Here is an 18,814-nt window from a genome sequence, read left to right as displayed (position 1 = left end):
TTGCTCTGGGAGTAGTTCTGGTACCGCCACGCCGAGCGTTGCATGCCGCACACGGTTGGGGCTGGTTGGGAAAGGTTGACACGGGTACCCCCTTGTGTGCACTTTAGCGGGTGGCACAAGCCGTATGGTCCCCAAGTCGTGTGGGTGCAGGAGTATCCCCTGTAGGGTGTATAAACAGTTTGAACTGCCGTGCTCTCGGTCATGAGCATGCTATTGTTTCATTTGCACCCGGTCGTCGAGTTCACATGGTTGATTCGGTTGTATGGTTTGGAGATGTGTTGTGGTTCGAATATGTGGTGGTCGAGATGGTACTTGTTATACATTGATACTAATGTGGTTTTAGTTTCATATGATTAGTTGGTAGTTGCAGGGTAATTTCATATATGTTGGTTAAGTTAGTTGCTCACACATATGACTAGGTTGCTTACCGCATATGTTTTACTTAACCTTGTGGCCTACTCTTGCTAACAGCTCAATGCATAATCCTTGGAGTCGGGATATTATATACCCATATTGTGTAAGACTTGCGAGTACCTTCGTACTCAGGGTGCTGCCCTTAAGTTGATGCAGGTTCACAGGTCAGCGAGGAAGAGGCGGTGTTTGGCTACTTTGTGCCTGCCGATCAGGGTGGCGAGCAGGAGTAGCACATTCTACTCCGAACTCGGTGTTCTTGGTATGGAGCCTAAGGGCCATGTGGCTCCATATCCTTTTGTTGTATAGTTTATTTTCTTCCGCTGCGTAGATCTTTTGTTGGTTAGGAGTTGAGGGGTGTTGTCTCCTCCTAGCTCGCTTTTGTTGTAAAACTGTTGAAATCAGCTGCATGCTTAACTTTTGTAATATAATGTTTATTACTTGCTCTTTATTAACCTATGTTGTGATGTACATGTTGGAAGGCATGTGTTCCGATCCTTGGGCACAAAACACGTGCCGGGACTGCCGGAGCGGTATTTTGATTAATTGTCGAGGTAGTGGTTATGTTAATGATCTGCCTGATGATTACTTCAAATACTGTTTGGACGGGTCCTCACAACAACTCTGCTAGTTTAGCTCCACTATATGTAGTCTTTACTGGAATAAAATGGGCGACCTTAGTTAAACGATCAATTACCACCCAAATTGAATAGTATCCATTCTGGGTACGGGGCAATCCGACAATGAAATCCATACCAATCTCCTCCCATTTCCATTCAGGTATCTTCAAGGGTTACAGTAAACCTGCTGGTCTCTGATGTTCTGCTTTGACTTTCTGGCAAGTATCACACAGAGCTACGTATTCTGCAACTTCTCTTTTCATTCCATACCACCAATAACAATCCTTAAGATCATGATACATCCAGGGTGAATGGAATATGCTGATTCGTGAGCTTCTCTCAGAATCATCTTTTTAATATCCTCCCGGTTGGGTACGCAAACTCTCTTTTTGAACCATATTGTACCTTGACTGTCTTCCGTGACACCTGGAGCTCTATCCTCCTTAATAAGCTGTCTAATTTCTTTGAGCTTCTCGTCCTCCAGTTGACTTTTCCGAATTTCTTGTTCAAGGGTGCAATCTATTTCCATGGTGGTTGTCTACATATCTGCCACAAATCCAAGGTTGAGCTTCTCAAACTCTTTCCACAACCCAGGTTGACTATCTTGAACCATCATCGAATTACTGTAACCCTTCCGGCTCAAGGCATCGGCCACAACATTTGCTATTCCTGGATGATAGTGAATCCCCACATCATAATCCTTAATTAACTCCAATCATCTACGCTGACGAAGGTTTAGATCCGGTTGAGTGAAAATATACTTCAAACTCTTATGATCCGTGTATATTTCACATCGTTTTTCGATGAGATAATCCCTCCAAATCTTCAAAGCATGAACCACAGCTGCTAATTCTAAATCATGTGTAGGGTAGTGCTCTTCATGCTTCCTTAATTGTCTTGACGCATAGGCCATGACTCGACCTTCTTGCATGAGAACACATCCAAGTCCTTGTCACGAAGCATCACAATAGATGTTGAAGTTCTTGCTAATGTCGGGTAAAACTAGCACTAGGGCCGTAGTCAATCTCTTCTTCAATTCTTCAAAACTTGCCTGACAAGAAGGGCTCCACTAAAAAACCACATTTTTCTGAAGCGAAGAGGTAAGAGGTCGGGCTATCCTAGAGAACCCTTCTATAAAACGGCGATAGTATCCTGCTAGTCCAAGAAAACTCCTAATTTCTGACACGTTGGTCGGTGGTAACTAATTCAATACATCATTTACTTTATTGGGATCTACTGCTACACCTCTAGCAGTTAAGATATGGCCAAGAAACGCGACTTGATCTAACCAAAAATCACACTTGCTAAGCTTGGCATACAGCTGATGTTCTCTGAGTGTCTGTAGCACAATTCTCAAATGTTCTTCGTGTTCTTCTTCACTTCTAGAGAAAATTAGAATATCATCAATGAACATAGGGTCTTGCGGAGACATCTGTGTTGCTCCACGGGATCGTGTGTTGCTTCCCTGTCCCTAGAAAGACATCTTTCTCTTCTTCTCATCCAGCTGGCGGCGGTTGTGCTCAACCATTAGGGCTTTGTTTACCATTGCTTGGAAATTGGGAAACTCTTGGGGAAGCAAAGCATATTCTATGGCATCATTTAGGCCCTCCAGAAAACGTTCCTACTTCTTTTCCTTTGTGTCCACTTCGTTGGGTGCATATCTGGACAGCTGAGTAAACTTGGTCAGGTACTCCCTTACAGTCATTGGTCCTTGCTTCAGGTTCATGAACTCCTTCTTCTTCAGATGAATATCTCCAGATGACAGGTATGGGTGCGGAAACTAGATTTAAACTCTATCCATGTGATAGATTCGGGATTTTCATGTGCAGCACAGTATGCTTCCCACCAGTCTAGGGCTTGACCCGTGAGTTGATGTGAGAGAACCATCTCCCTATCGTTGCACTAAGCAACATGTAGCTTCCTCTCTATATCCTTCAGCCAATCATCTGCATCCATAGGTTCCACTGCATGACTGAAGACTAGGGGTTGAGTTCTTTTGAATTCTCCAAGTCTTGATGGTTGATGCGAGTCAGGAACATGGTTTGGCTGTTGTTGCTGCATATGCACCATGGTTTGAGCTAAAGCTTGCAAGATCTGAGTCTGCATAGCCATCTGTTGTTCCAAGGTTGATGGAGGGGGCAAGGGTGGATTCTGGTTGTTGTTGTTCTCTTCTTGAGTGTTAATTCTCCTCCTCGTGTTAACCATTTGGTTAGGGTTGAAGAAGGGAACAGAAGTAGATAAGCAAGTCTGGAATAATTTAACTAAAGAAACCTATCTATATTATATTATATAGGAATAAAGATGCGTCTGTGGACAAGGTGCCAAAGCATTCCACAGCTCACATCAGCACTCAAACAAAAACCCCAACTTGCACACTTAGCACCATAACAAAGCTCACACTAACAATATTATTATCCTTAACGATTACATCGACGCTTGATTCTAACATGGATAAGACTACCTATGGAAAGACCATACTATTGGGACTCCTCTCTAGTGCGAGACCCTGAGGGGGAGGAATCAACTGATCCATCCTCAAAGGTGGCGGAGGTGTTGAAGCAGATCCTCTTGCGCGGGGGCGAGTGGATAGACAAGTCTTCTTCGTCATCTTCAGATCCTTCTTGGTTGGCATCTTGTTCGTCCTCAAGAAATGCGGAGACGAAGGCAAGGCATTGGCGAACGTCTCCCAACTCCCATAAAGCCATAGTAAGGGCAATTTGCTCTCGTAGCTTGGGGTTTTCTCCAAAAGAGCTCTTCACGAACGGTTCATTACTTCCACGAGTTCTACGGGAACAATATGCATAAGGAGAGTTGTCCATCTTGCTGTTATATTGATCACGAACACGGGATATGTCTTGACGAGCTGCATCTCGAACACCAGCGGTGAAGGTTGCTCTTGGGACCATTGCTGAGTGAATGCCCACCACTCTTCGAACTTCCATACCTTCATCTCGACTTCACTCGTAATCATAAATAGTGACTTCAACCTTCCATTCCACATATCCAGAATATTGTTTCTTCACTCCCCTATAGATTGGCTTCTGTGTATGTCCAAGTCCAGAAAGTATCCCCCATAGTAGGCGGGGAAGGTGTCCAGCATGAAGGCCATCACTTTCATAGACATCGGGAACGGGATCCATGCTCCGGAAAGTGGGGTCATCAATCTTCTCTTCAGTTGGTACACATTGAAGAATGGGTGGACGTCCTCCAGTTGATATGCGAGCAGTAAGAAGCTGGCGAACCATCTAAAAAGGAAGAGATGGGATATAAGAAATAAACTTATGGATAGCAAGAGATAAGTATGAGAACTATGGAAAGGCTCTAATGGGTTTAGACGACTAGGTAATTCCTTAGAATGACCATTCTATCTAGGCTTGCGATCCTACAGTCAGTATGACTCTGATACCACCTCTGTCACACCCGGAGATAAAAGCTGATTAGAAAGAAAGAGCACTGAAAAACGAATCTATCGGCGCAAGAATCGCTTAAAACGGAGCTACGATGAAAAAGTTAGGGCTAAAACAAATCTAGGGTTAAATCTGGAAAAGAAAAGGGCTTATTTTGAATTAAACATAAAGTTTAGGACTTTTTTGTAAAAATAGGGGACCTAATTGTAATTATGGAAAAGTATAGGGACTTAAAGATAGGGCTCTTTTGTTATTACAGAAAAGTCTAGGGGTCTTTTTGCAAAATTACCAATTTCCAGGAATTATTAGATTTATTTTTATACTGAAAAAACTTGAAATATTGACTAGGCTGCTTTGGCTAACGTGACATGGTGACAGGGATGACACATCAGCAGAGAGGGCTAGGTGGCAGCTAAGGTGGCTGGATGACATGGCGTGGCTGCTGACTGGTTTAAGTAGCAACACGTGGCAGCTTCTGGTTGGTTAGCCGAAGGGGTACGAATAGATCTAACTTGGGCCAATGAGGATAGATCTGACGGCTGAGCTCAAAGGGGACGGTCGGTGGAGGAGTTCTCCGTGGAGCCGAGCTCGGCTCGGTGGTGACACGCCGGAGTAGAGGGAAAAGGGTCATCGCCGGCCTCAAACTTTGACGACGAGTGGCGGATTAGCTTCAGGAGGGAGAGAGCATCCCGTTTGAGGGCTTACCAAGAGCGAATTGGTACTGGAGAAGCTTGGCAGCGACGAGGGGCGGCGGTAGGCTCGGGTCTTCGTCGGAGAGGGTGCTCCGGCGATCAAACGAAGAAGATGATGACGGCTAGAGCTCCGGCGGGCGGCTGTGAAGCTTGGAGGTGGCTAGACCGAGCCTAAGCGGCACAGGAGCAGCACGGCGGCGGCGGCAGCCAAGGGGCGGCACTATTGGTGTCGGGGAGCTCGGATTCGTCAATTTGGCTCGGGTTTTGGCGGTTTTGGCGATGGGAGATCCAAGGGGGACGGCCAGTGGTTAAATAGGCGGCAAAAAGAAGGTCAGGGCGGGCTGGGACTCTCAAAGGCAGCGGCAATTCGACTCGGATACGGCAGCGAAGTCCGGGTGGAAGACGAGTCCGACACGCGGGCCCCACGTGGCGGCGACTCGGGTGAAGGCGGCTAGGCGTGGGGCGTCTTCGGCGTGTTCGGCTCGGGCACGTGGGAATGGGTCGAGGAGGTCGGGCGCGGCCCAGGTGGGAGAGAGATCGAGGCCGGCCGGTTGGGCTGCGGCCGAAAGAAGATTTGGGCCGGGGGGAAGAAAAGGGCAGCCCGAGAAGATTATTCTTTTCTTTTTTTGTTTCTAAATTCAAATCCAAATTTCAAATTCAAATTCAAAGCAAATCCTCTTCAAATAAAATCCATCAAAAGCCAAATAAAAATCCTATTTGCCTAATTCAGCATGAATGCATAATAATCAATTATATCCTATGTCAAATATATTTTCTTTTATATAAAATAGGATTTTACTCTTTTTTATTATTTAAATTCATATTAAATTTTAGCAAATTTTAAGAAATTTCTAAAGGTGGAAAAATTAGGATGTTACAACAATGTGGAGTCCCCAGGCGAGACTGTAAGACAATGGCAATGAGCTCTCCGACTCAAAGCATCGGCGACCACATTTGCCTTGCTAGGGTGGTAGTGCACCTCTAGCTCATAATCTTTGATCAGCTCGAGCCACCTTTGCTGCCTCATATTCAAGTCTGCCTGCGGGAAGTTGTACTTGAGGCTTTTGTGGTCCATGTAAATCCGACACAAATTACCCATCAAGTAGTGGCGCAAGATCTTCAGAGCGTGCATGACAGTAGCAAGCTCCAGATCATGAGTTGGATAATTCTCCTCGTGGCACTTCAACTTATGGGATGCATAGGCAACGACCTGGCCCTCTTGCATCAGAACACACCCGAGGCATATGTTGGATGCATCGCATACACATCAAAACCCCTGCTCACATCTGATTGGGCGAACACTCGAGCGGTCGTGAGCAACCTCTTCAAAGTCTAGAAAACGGATTCACATGCTCCTGACCACTCGAATACACTGCCTTGCTTCAACAACTCGGTCATTGGCTTGGTAACCTTGGAGAAGTTCTCGATGAACCGGTGGTAATAACCCGCGAGTCCGAGAAAAGTCCGTATATCAGTGGCACTCTGGGGCTGAACCCAATCGAGGACATCCTGAACCTTGCTCGGGTCAACTGCAACCCTGTGCTATGACATAACATGACCTAGAAAAGCCACCTCCCTGAGCCAGAACTCACACTTCTGAACTTGGCGTATAGATGATGATCTCTGAGTCTGCCAAGAACAACACGGAGGTGCTCAACATGCTCTTCATCTATCTTAGAGTATATAAGAATATCGTCAATGAAAACCATGACAAACTTATCCAATTCCTCCATAAACACCGTGTTCATCAAAGCTATGGAGACCGAGCTCTTCTATAGTACAGCGTATCACCCTCAGACGGATGGTCAGATGGAGAGAGTGAACCAGATTCTAGAAGATATGCTCCGAGCTTGTGTTCCCACTTATGGGAAGAAGTGGAACATATGCCTCCATTCGCGGAATTCTCTTACAACAATAGCTTCCAGGCTAGTATTGAGATGGCGCCGTTTGAAGCCCTCTATGGTCGGAGATGCCGAACGCCGCTAAATTGGTCTGATTCCAGCGAACGGGCTTTCCTAGGTCCGGATTTGGTCAAGGAGGTGGAGGACCATGTTCTGAATATCCGCAAGAGTCTTCTCATCACTCAGTCGTGGCAGAAAAGCTATGCAGATCGCCATCGTCGAGACCTTGAGTTTGCTGTTGGAGATCATGTGTATCTCAAGGTTTCACCTCTCAAAGGCATTTGCCGATTCCAAGTCCGAGGAAAGCTAGCGCCTCAATATATAGGGCCATTCTAGATTCTTGCTCGATGTGGAGAGGTGGCCTATCAGTTGGAGTTGCCGCCATCCCTCTCCACGGTACATAATGTCTTTCACGTCTCACAACTCAAGAAATGTCTCCGAGTCCCAACGGAAGTCTTTGATGTTGCACCCCAAGAGTTACAACCGGACTTGACATATTGTGAGCAGCCACTCCGAATCTTGGATGAAGCCGAGTGCAAGACACAGCGAAGTTCCATCAAATTCCTTAAGGTCTAATGGAGCAACCATACGGAAGCCAAAGCTACGTGGGAGCGAGAGGATAAGCTCCGCTCCGAGTATCCGGAGTTCTTTGAGAACATGTAAATGTTAAGGTAATATAGCACATTTGGAATATCTCACATGTTTAAGTTATCGCCATGTAAATGAAAATGTGCATTGGATTCTATCTCTCATAGCGTGGTTCCTAGACTCATCGTGCTCTTTCCCGACTCGTACCGAATCTTGGGGCAAGATTCTTTTTAGGGGGGGGGGGGGCAGGTTTGTCACGTCCCGAAATCCGTAATTGCTTGTTTAATATTAAACATGTGTCATTTGAGTCATATTTGAATTTGGATCGCTTTCGATCGCCTGATTGGAATTTGAGCTGCAGTTATGTGATCAGATGGCCCTAAGGAATTAAATCACGACATAAAATTTTTTGGGATTTTTGGAGCACAATAGCACCTCAATTTGGATTAATGAAGTGAGCAGAAAGAAACTTAGAGAGAGAATTGAATTAGAAGCAAAATTGAACTTTTTCTCTAACTTGTGGGGCCCACATGAGGGAAATATCTCTCTCTCACTCAAAAGGGGCAGCCCACCCTCTCTCTGTCTCTCTCCTCCCTCACTCCCCACGTGCTCCTCTCTCTCTCCCATCTCTCTCTCTAGCTCTCCCTTTTTCCTTTGGTTCCCGCCACTACAAGCGAAGCTGAGGTGCGTATGTGGTACCCACGCAACCACACGCTCGAGAGCTACTAATCCGTCCAATTTGTTTTCATTTTCCCGAAGGATTCGAGACGGTTTTGATCATTTTAGGTGTTCTAGGTTGAAACACTTGAGCACCGGAGTTCTTCTCCGTCCCGAGCGTTTCACTTCTTCCTGAAGGTCATAAAGCAGGGCAAAAGCATCCTTGGTGAGTTCTTTAGGCTTCCCATGGCATGAACGCGCATTTGGATGATCGATTTTGGATTTGAATTAATTTTTGTGAAATCAATGCGTTCTTGAGCATTATGAGCGAATTATGGATTTGGTTGAGATTTAATTTAGGAATTGAGTTGCTAGGTGGTTAGTTAAGTTCTAGACTCTCAAAACTCTCCCAAACATATCCCCCTTTTGAGTGGAAATGATCACAAATCGATTTGACAAAGTTTCCCCTCAAAATAGGAGCAGTTCTGGAAAGTCTGGAACCTCCGAAAAATTGTTCGGAGGTTCCGCAGTTCGGAACCTTCGCAAAAATGTGCGGATAGTCCAGAAAAGTACGGAGGGTCCGTAGTTACTATTTATCACACACATAGAGGCTTGTAAAATTCATAATTAATTCATCCGAACTCCAAACGACATGATACTAGTTGCGTTAGCTTCGTATGAGTATGAAATACGTGTTAAACGTGTTGGAACTCCATAAAGTACTTTTGATAATTTATGAGTTAATTAAATATGTTTCTGCTTGTTTAAATCACTGATAATCAATACCATCTCCGAAAATTGTGAAACCACTTGGACAATTCATGTTTTGCGCAACTTATGGCATTCATTGTTGCAGTTCATCCATACTCATGGCATTGCACACGTTATTCTTTTTAGAGAACGCCGATTCGATGATCCCGGAGGCCGAGTTCGATCCCGACGCACCCCACCTTTCTGATCCAGGGCAGCAAGGCAAGCAACTAACATATTTCACCCATGTCAAATTTGGAAGTCTCAATTGATGAATATGCTTATGTATGTATGCATGCGTCGGGTACCCTTGGGTAGAACCTATGCCGATTGCATCTTTCTACCTTGGTCAATTGTTCAAGTAATTTCCTTGCAGCCTAGAGATGGTGTTATGTCTAGGTACGAGTACGATATACATGCTTAGCAATGCTTAGGTCTTTCGGTAGAAGTCGAACGACGGTGTTCTCTGTTGTTCGCGAGTATAGGGATTACTATTGATTACAAATACATGCTGATGGTGAGATAGTTGGTGAGTGATGAGTATGAGACGAGACGTGGGCGGTGTTAGGGGTGTTATCTGCCTCGGTGGAAAGTCCAGGGGGCAGGTCGGTAGAGGAAACCCGAGCACCATAGACCGCTTGCATTGTTTAAGGCCGATCGTCAGGGTTGTTCGCTTTAGCACTTACCTTAGTCACCACATGCTGATCTAATGGTAAGGCGAGCCGAATACCTTCGCAGTTATAGCTTTGTGGGCATGAACATCGACGATGTGAGCGGGCGGGCTTGTAAGCGGTACTAGTTTGCTCTGGGAATAGTTCTAGTATCGCCGCGCCGAGCGATGCATGCCCCACACGGTTGGAGCTGCTTGGGAAAGGTTGTCACGAGTACCCCTTGTGTGCACTTTGGTTGGTGGCACAAGCGTATGGTCCTCATGTCATTTGGGTCTAGGAGTATCCCCCTGCAGGTTGTATAAATAGTTTGAACTGCCGCGCTCTCGGTCATGAGCATGCTATTGTTTCATCTGCACCTGGTCATAGAGTTTTCATTGTGGTTTGTGGATGATGGCATGAGGTTGATGGTTGGGCATGTGATTATGGTCTGGGTATGGTGGTTGGTGGTTTGAGTTGGCACTTGTTCACATTGATATACTTGTTGTTACATCATATGCTCAGTTGTTGGTTATGGCAGAGTAGTTTCATATAAGTTGGTTAAGTTAGTTGCTCACACCTATGTCTAGGATGCTTACCGCTTAATTAACTTAACTATGTTTAATCCTTGCTACTAGCTAACGCATGATCCTTGGATTCGAGCTATGTATATGTGCTCTATATTGTGTAAGACTTGCGAGTACCTTCGTACTCAGGGTGCTACCTTTAAGTTGATGTAGGTTCACAGGTCGATGATGAAGAGGCGGTGTTTGGCTACTTTGTGCCGTCGATTAGGGTGGCGGGCAGGAGTAGCACACTCTACTCCGAACTCAGTGTTTTGGTATGGAGCCTAAGGGAATGTGGCTCCATATCCTTTTGTTGTATAGTTTTCTTCCGATGCATAGTTGTTGTTTCCTTTTTGTTGAAATTGTGGAAACAGCTGCATGTTTAAAGACTTGTAATATAATTTAATTACTCGCTCTTTCTTAAGCTTTGTTGTGATGTATATGTTGGAAAGGCATGTGTTCCGATCCTGGGCACAAAACACGTGCCAGGACTACCAGGATGACATTTTGATTAATCGTCGAGGTTGTGATTATTAAAAATGATCCGCCTGGTGATTAATTTGAATACCGTTTCGACGGTTCCTCACATCCACTCTCTCCTCTATGTCGCTCTCTCTCTCTACTGCCCATGCTCGCGCGCCCATATTCTGCCACCGCGTGAATTTTGGGTCCACGACAACGCATGGATGGCGCAGGGTGGCCCATGCACTAGTAAAATGGTGGGCCCTGGCAACCACCTCGTTGTCAAAGTTTCATGACATTAGTGAGCCGCACCGCCTCTCTCCATCTCTCTCTCCCCTCTATAAATATAGCCCTAACATCTCCCTATCTCTCTTTCTCCATCTCGCCACACCCCGCACTGTCACTGTCGCCATTGCCGCTGCTGAGTCCTTGCCGCCATCATCCCACCATTGATGTGCTATTGAGGAGTACCAGGGAGCCATCGCTTTCCCGTGCCTCTCTTCATAGGCCGGAAGCCCAACGGGAGCCGTTCAGAGCCGAAGCCGAGCCACACTGTCGTTGCCTCATGGTTGACTCGCCGACCACCGCCCTTCCTGTCACCATTCATCCTCATAGTGAGTCTCCTAGACCCATAGCGCCCCCCCTCCAGTAGCGTATAGGCGTCCCCGTAGCTCTTTCTCATGCATAGCCGCACTCAGCCATGCTCTGGGCATTCTACCACCATACAAACGTCACTGTCGGCGTGTCCTCTTGCCCTGCAATGTGGCCGGCCATCTCGCCGTGTTGCTAGGGTTCCCTGAGCAACTTTTCCCTGCAGGTTGGCCCCTCCCCGTGAAGGGGAGGTGCTGCCCAATTCTTCATACGTCGCTATCTCGCCTCCGGCCGTCATCTGGTGCTGCCTCTGCCGCTAGTCGTGCTTTCGTGCTGAAGGTCGAAGTCCATTCGTCATCGATGAACTCCGGCGAGAACCTCCCTCTGGCGAGCTTCCTGGCGTTGTACTGCCGCAATCCCTTGCTGGAGTTCTCTTTTCCCCCTCCTCTGGCGCATGCTCGCACGCGCGTGCAGCCGAGTCGTCGCCTTTGCGTGCGCTTGGAAAACGGCCTCGGGACATGGGTCGGCCTGTTAGGGCGGCCTAGTTTTCCGGTGGCCATGCCCCATGGGCCAGCCCAGCTTCAAAGCCCGCTAAGCCACCTAGCCCAACCTGAGTGGGCCAGCACTGTGCGGCCCAGTACTGTTCATCCAAGCTTGTCCCAGGCCCATTCATGCCCAGACCTGGCCCATCCAGGCCCAACTCGGCCCGTATGTACTGTTCATATGGTTCCCACCGATTCACTATTTAGTTGTTTGCATTCACTATTCACATGGGCCCCACCTTTGTGTCCCACCTATGAATAGTGTCATTTCATAATATTCTGATTTAATTTTTGATTAAATCTTTCGGGAGACATAACTTCTCCATTCTGGCTCCGATTTTGGCGATTCTTTTGCCAAAATTCATCATAATAAAGATCTACTCTTCTATTACATTGTGACATCTATTAGGGCTCATTTGGATTTCCATTTGGTATTATTTGATTCTTCTCTATTATAACGGTTATTGATTGTAATCGCAATTGCAGAGCAATCAGAGTTCTACGAGTGCTGAGCGGGAAGTGTCAGGACTAAGGAGGATCCTGACTACAACCAATAATTCGAAGAGAACTTTAGAGAAGGCAAGTCCTATCTCCTTGATCTTATTGAAACTATTTTTTCAAATAATCTACATGATCAACTTAAAACAGGACGTATATCGCATATGCTACATATTGCGCTTTTACAAACTACTTGTAGTAGTTTATCCTGTTAAATATTTGCCATGCCATAAATATAATCTGTCGAAGATTAGTTCCTGACAATGTGTCCATAAATTGACCGGGTGCCTTCGAGTGTAGGGATTAATCACGAGATGGGACAATCTATGTATACAGGTTCGGGCCTTCGATTGGAGGAATACCCTACGTCCTGTGGGGGTGTTGCTGCCGTATATTGATGATCTCGAGTACAAGCAATGGGGCTAAATCTATTATAGAGAGTATATCAGATCTGAACTAACCTAAAGCTAAGGTCGTCGAGTACCTTCTCTGCTAGGGTCTTGATGCTTGCCTCGAGTTCTTTCTTCCTGTGTTTTCCTTGTGTTTTGTTCTTTCTCTCCCGCAGCCTTTTCGCCTTATATAGGGATGGGGTACCGACTCCTATCCAACCATGGTCAATAGGTAGTTTTCTTCCTTGACATCCAAGTAGATAAATATGTTTTTGAGTACAAATCGTATCGAGTTAGGTAACCAATCGAAACTTTCCTGATATGTACTTCCGTGATTCCGGGTGTATCAGGTATCGCTGATTCAGTTCCGTGATATCTAAAGCTTCTTAACATGTGTTATACATACCTTGTTCATATATGATATATTCATTATACGCATATACCCCATAGTTAGATATTCGATAGTAGCCCCCTAACTCTACTCAGGAGGAGAGGTTTCCATAAGTGCCCACTCGAGTATCGCCAAGTTTAAGCCTGGTCGAGTAAAGTGGATTAGTCTCATGGTCGACGGAATTGAGCATAGGCGAGTCCTTCCTCGAGTATCGAGTGGAAGCTCAGTCGGGTCGAGCGCCCTGTGGCTAACCGCACTCAAGACTTGAAGGAAAAGACTAAAGAACTCAACTGATCGACACTCGACTCCGAGTAGAGTTAAAAAACCTTTCAAAATTTGAAACGACAGGTGTAGGTGCATTTAATGCAGGAAGAAGGGGCGTGCAAAGATTCACATGTCATCATCATACTTCTTTTCACGCCAGTCGAAGCATGGTAAAAACGGGCGTTGTTGTCGAAGAGATGGTAAATCTTCCTTTTCTGAGTCTCATGGCCGAGAATCCCGATTGGGCTGCTCTGCCATTGGGAGTACTAGATATCATCTCCAACAAGCTGCTGCACCCAGAGGATTTTGCTTTCTTCCACTGTGTCTACACTTCTTAGCGTGAACTGCACAGGGTGGTAGAGTTTGTGCCATGGATCTTGAAAGGACCATTTGTGCACAATGATGGCTTGATCTGGGTGCATCGTCTGGGAAGCGAAGCAATTTTTTATCTTCATTTTTGAGGTTTAGTCGGTGACAGTTGGGAGATAGTCAGGGCCTCAAGCGGGCTCTTGATCATCATCGAGCGAGGGTGCTAGATCAAGGGCAGAGTAATCAACTCAGTGACAGGATGGTTGTCCAACCTTCCGCTACTCTCTTATGATGCATTTTGGGTAAGCCTGGAGGGATGCGTGATGCGAAAGGACGGGAAACTATTCGTCATCGTTTGCCCAAGGATGCCATGTTTTCATCTTCAGAGGACAAAGGGTGTGCATGTGTTTCTTGTCGATTGTCCACTGCACTGGTTTCAAATCTCCAGTAGCAAATTTTGGTGGCGCATTGCTGATTTCCTAGATGGGGTTGCTTCAGGGGATCCATCTGGAGTCATTGCGGCATTGGAAAAGTCGATGCCAGAGTTCTAACTCTGGTAGCCTGGTCTGGGGGGGCACTCGACTTATCTTGTTTGAGACTTGCGTGTTTTTCTTGAAATCTTGGGGTGACCAAATTGATGATCCTGTTGAACACAATGCTCAGACGCCAGTCTCCATTCATGCTTTTAATGATGACATTTGGGAGCCTCTCGACTGGAAAGTTATCGCTTGGATGAAGGACAAAATAGTTCCGTTGGGCTTGACTTCTGAGATTGTCCCTCCAGTACCAGGGATTACCAACCCTGGTCAAACTCTAGGCTTCCGTCGGACAAGTCCAGCTTACGACCGGGATGAATACTTGGTGCTCGAGATTTCTCACCCCGACGCTGTTTCCAGGACGGTCAAATCCCTTGAAGGGAATTTTAAGTAGCGTTCTTGTAGGTGGATATCTCCTAAGATTTTCCCTTAAATATGTAATAGGCTTCTTCTTATTTGATAATTGTACTGGAGGCATTGCTGATATTTTGGCTGTCTAGTATGCTACCACTATTATTTCCTTGTCTATGAAATAGAGTTTAGCACAAATAGATGCAAAATTGATCAGAGCATGCTATCGTTATTATCAAGATCGATCAATGGTATATCTATGATACCTGAAATCATAGCTAAAAAAGTCATTAGATGCACGGCCCTTGAGTACTCGAAAAGACCGTAATAGTTAGGGAAAGGTTAATACAGAGCTTAGAGCATATCGGATTTTTTACAAACTTCTATTAACTTGCGCATTCAATCAGCACATAAACATGAACTTGATAGAGAGCACATGTGAGGCAGACTACGACTTTGGCTGTTAGGCGTGAAATGTCTGACAATCTCTGTGCCGTTATGCCTCCTGAGGTATGATTGTCCGTCATCGACCCAACATATCTCTGTTGGTTCTATCAATGTGATCAACGCAGAGCCAGAGTAAAAAAGGACATACCTGTACCATTGGTTGATAATGAAGTCAAACAAAGAGTAAAGTTCCACCATCGAAGGTATGCGATGTAGCCCCTGACTCTCGGTTTGATGTGGCAATCAAGACAAAGAGAAGAGCATATGCATCCAGACACCATCCTTGACTGAGTACTTGAGAGTGCAAGCCCCCGAGCATTATTGTTTTAACTGTGATGTGAATATCGAGTGAGCTCGAACCGCCAGGTAGGTGGGCATTAAAAACCCACTCCCGTTTGTGCTCGTTTTCACCTCAATCTTGATTTGATGCGTTGTAGGACCTCCCATCCCTCTTTGCAGAGATGAGACAAGCCATAATGACGTCGTGACTTCACAGAACGCGCTACGCGCCCAAGGCAACGCCATCGTTTTGGATCCTGACGACTACATTTATACAGTAAGACCCATTTCCCCCGCTATAAATAGAGGGGACTCGAAGGTGTCTGTCTTTCATATCGCCCCCATTTCTTTCCTTTGCCCATTGCCTTCTAGGATTTGTAGCTTGAATCCATAGCCTCCACTCCATCTCCACCTCATGAACTAATCCAAGAAGTCCTTTCCCCTAGTCCTCTCGCCATGGTCTCTCCTGAAATCATCATCGTTTCCTCCGACGACGATGACTCGAGTGGTAGGCCTAAGATAAAGAGGGAAGAAGCGCCCACCACAGATAATCGATGTCCCCTCATTCATCGTGTTCACCATTACATCAATACCTATGCTTCAAGCCAGATGGTGCAGCGCTCCGCACAGGGGAGGATTGAGGATTGTGGTGATCTCGACTGGATCATCGACCAAGCTGCCATCGAGGTCTTCAGTGGTGGAGCCTTCAGGTCATCACTGGCTAGGGAGGCACGGTCGTCATCTCTGTCGACAACCGCCAAATCACCTTCGCATCACGCAGAAGACCACTCGGCATCGCCAGCGTCGGCCAGCAGCTCTAGGAAGGTCTTCGCCTCGGCCACATTCCCTGGTCCTTATGCTGGTGGGCGGCCGGTCCCTCGAATGATCAGCTACCTCCCGAGGGAGGAGTATAAAAGGTTCCTTGACTAGTTAAAGGGCGAATAAGATTTTTCGACAGATCTAAGCTAATCCTTTCTGTCAATTTTGCACTAGCCACATTGATTAGAGTGAAAAAGAAAAACCATGTAATCGAGTAGCCAACCGAATCGAATGTAATTGACTTACTTGTAACCTACCTTTTGTATGAATAAAACTTTTGGAGTTGATCGATGTTCCACGAGTGCTCGAGTATCTCACCGTTTGGAGTAGATAGCCGTACGGGCCCAGGTCGAGTGACCTCGACTACTATGTAAGGTCCTTCCCACTTAGGCAATAACTTGTGGCGCTGGGCCTGTTTCTGCACCTTCCGTAGGATGAGGTCTCCAGCAGTGAGTTGCCTGGGATGAAGATGGTTAGAATTGATAAAGGATTACAATTTGAGTATCCAATATCACCTAGGCAAGGCTAATGTGGTGGCCGACGCCCTGAGCAAAAAAGTTAACTGCAATAGTCTTCCAGTACTAGAGTTAAGACCAGAACTTCTCTCAGAAATGCAGTAATTGAATCCGCACCATAACACAAGGGTAAGTTCACACCCTAGTGTTACATCCAACACTGGAAGATAAAATTCATAAAGCCCAGTAGGAAGATCAAGAGGTTCTGGAAATCAAAAAGAATCTTGGTTTAGATAAAGCACCAGGGTTCAGGGTGGATCAACAAGGAACTACAAGGTACAAGGATCGTTTATGTGTACCAGATCGGGAAAACCTAAGGGAGTTGATCATGAATGAAGTCTACAACTCCCCGTATTATATTCATCCTAGATGTACCAAGATGTTCATGGATCTAAGGACAAAATACTAGTGGACAGAAACAAAGGTTGACATAGCACGGTTCGTGGCTCGGTGTGACACCTGCCAAAGGGTCAAGGTAGAGCACCAAAGACCAGTGGATTGTTGCACCCATTGCAGATCCCAATGCGGAAATGGGATAAAATTGGTATGGATTTCATAGTTGGATTACCCAGAACTCAATAGGGTAATGATTCCATATTGGTTATCGTGGATCGTCTGACTAAAGTGGCTCACTTCATACCTATTAAGACAACCTATAGGGGAGACAAGTTGGCTGACTTGTATATTGACAATATCTTGACATTGCACGGAATCCCAAGCAGGATCGTCTCCTATCGAGACCCCCAGTTCACCTCTAGATTCTGGAGGAGTTTGCATATCACCCTGGGAACTAAATTGGACTTTAGCTGATGAGGACATCACTCTTTCGGATACACACACACCGAGTATTCCTCCAACAATAGGTCCATTGACATGAGCTCGTGCACGTCAACTAAATCATGAGGTGAGCTCGTTCCTTAGTGTTCCTTTATATTTTGATGAGGATGGGATGCTATTGAATAATTGTGATGTATTGTTACTTAGGAACACGGGAGAAGAACAACAAGGGCGCCCAAGCCAAGGTGGAGGTCCAATCAAGTTCGAGTCCGTTTCGGAGTCCAGGACCAGCCTGCACTAAAATCGTCGCCCAGGATGCATACGGACTCCGTTTTCGACGTTCTACACATGGTTGGAAAGCTAAGGAGATAAGATTTCCAACGGGACTGGTCCCATGTCCAAATTATTTCTGAGTCAACAGGAATCGTCAAAACAAGTGGACATACAGAATCTGTCGGGGTGCTGCGCCACCATCTTTTGGACCGTTGGGCCATGTATCGTGTTGGAGTCCATTAGGGACGCGTCCAGGGGTCCTTGGCCGACCCTAGTCTTTTATATACAGTAGCCGCCACCCTAATTAGGGTTGGGTTTTGCTTAGATATTGATCTACACACAGTTGTGAGATTTTCGCTCTTGTTCCGGACCGACTAGGCCGCCGCAAGTGTTTGTGGAACCCCGACTTCGAGTGCTTAAATTCAATTCGCAATATTTCAGATTGCATCTTCTACGTTCTTGCTTGTGTTCTCGGTACGCTTGCAGGGATTGAGCCTTCTTGGCGAGGTCAACCGCGCAACACGGTTGATAACTATCAGAGCTATGGTGTAGTGATTGCAAGGGAGACGATCTATTCGGGTTGAAGCCTTTGGATCATCAACGTCGAGTTCTCCACCCACCGACTTATCGCTACCTATCGGAAGATCAGGCCAACATTACTCATCATTAGCTATGCTTACCACCAACAGACTGATGGTCAGACTGAAAGATTAAACCAGATCTTGGAGGATCTTTTGAGAGCTTGTGTGATCACCTACGGAAAAGACTAGGAGAAAAGTCTATCATTCGCAGAATTCTCTTATAATAATAGTTTCCAAGCTAGCCTGAAGATGTCACCGTTTGAGGCATTGTATGGACAGAAATGTAGAATACCTCTGCTATGGTCAGAAATAGGAGAGCGATAGCTCTTAGGACCTACGATAATAAAAGATGCAGAAGAGCAAGTTGCCAAAGTCAGAGAGAATCTGAGAGTAGCTCAAGGTAGACAAAAAGGTTATGCAGATAACCAAAGGAGGAACTTGACCTTTGAGGTTTTGGACTACGTCTACCTCAAGGTATCCCCAATAAGAGGCACCCAGAGATTTTAGGTTCACAGAAAATTGGCACCTAGATATGTGGGACCATATGAGAT

This window comes from Phragmites australis, chromosome 24, assembly GCF_958298935.1.
Source record: "Phragmites australis chromosome 24, lpPhrAust1.1, whole genome shotgun sequence".
NCBI classification, from domain to species: Eukaryota; Viridiplantae; Streptophyta; class Magnoliopsida; order Poales; family Poaceae; genus Phragmites; species Phragmites australis.
The sequence above is the reverse complement of the archived record's forward strand: the minus strand, read 5'-3'. Positions refer to the sequence as shown.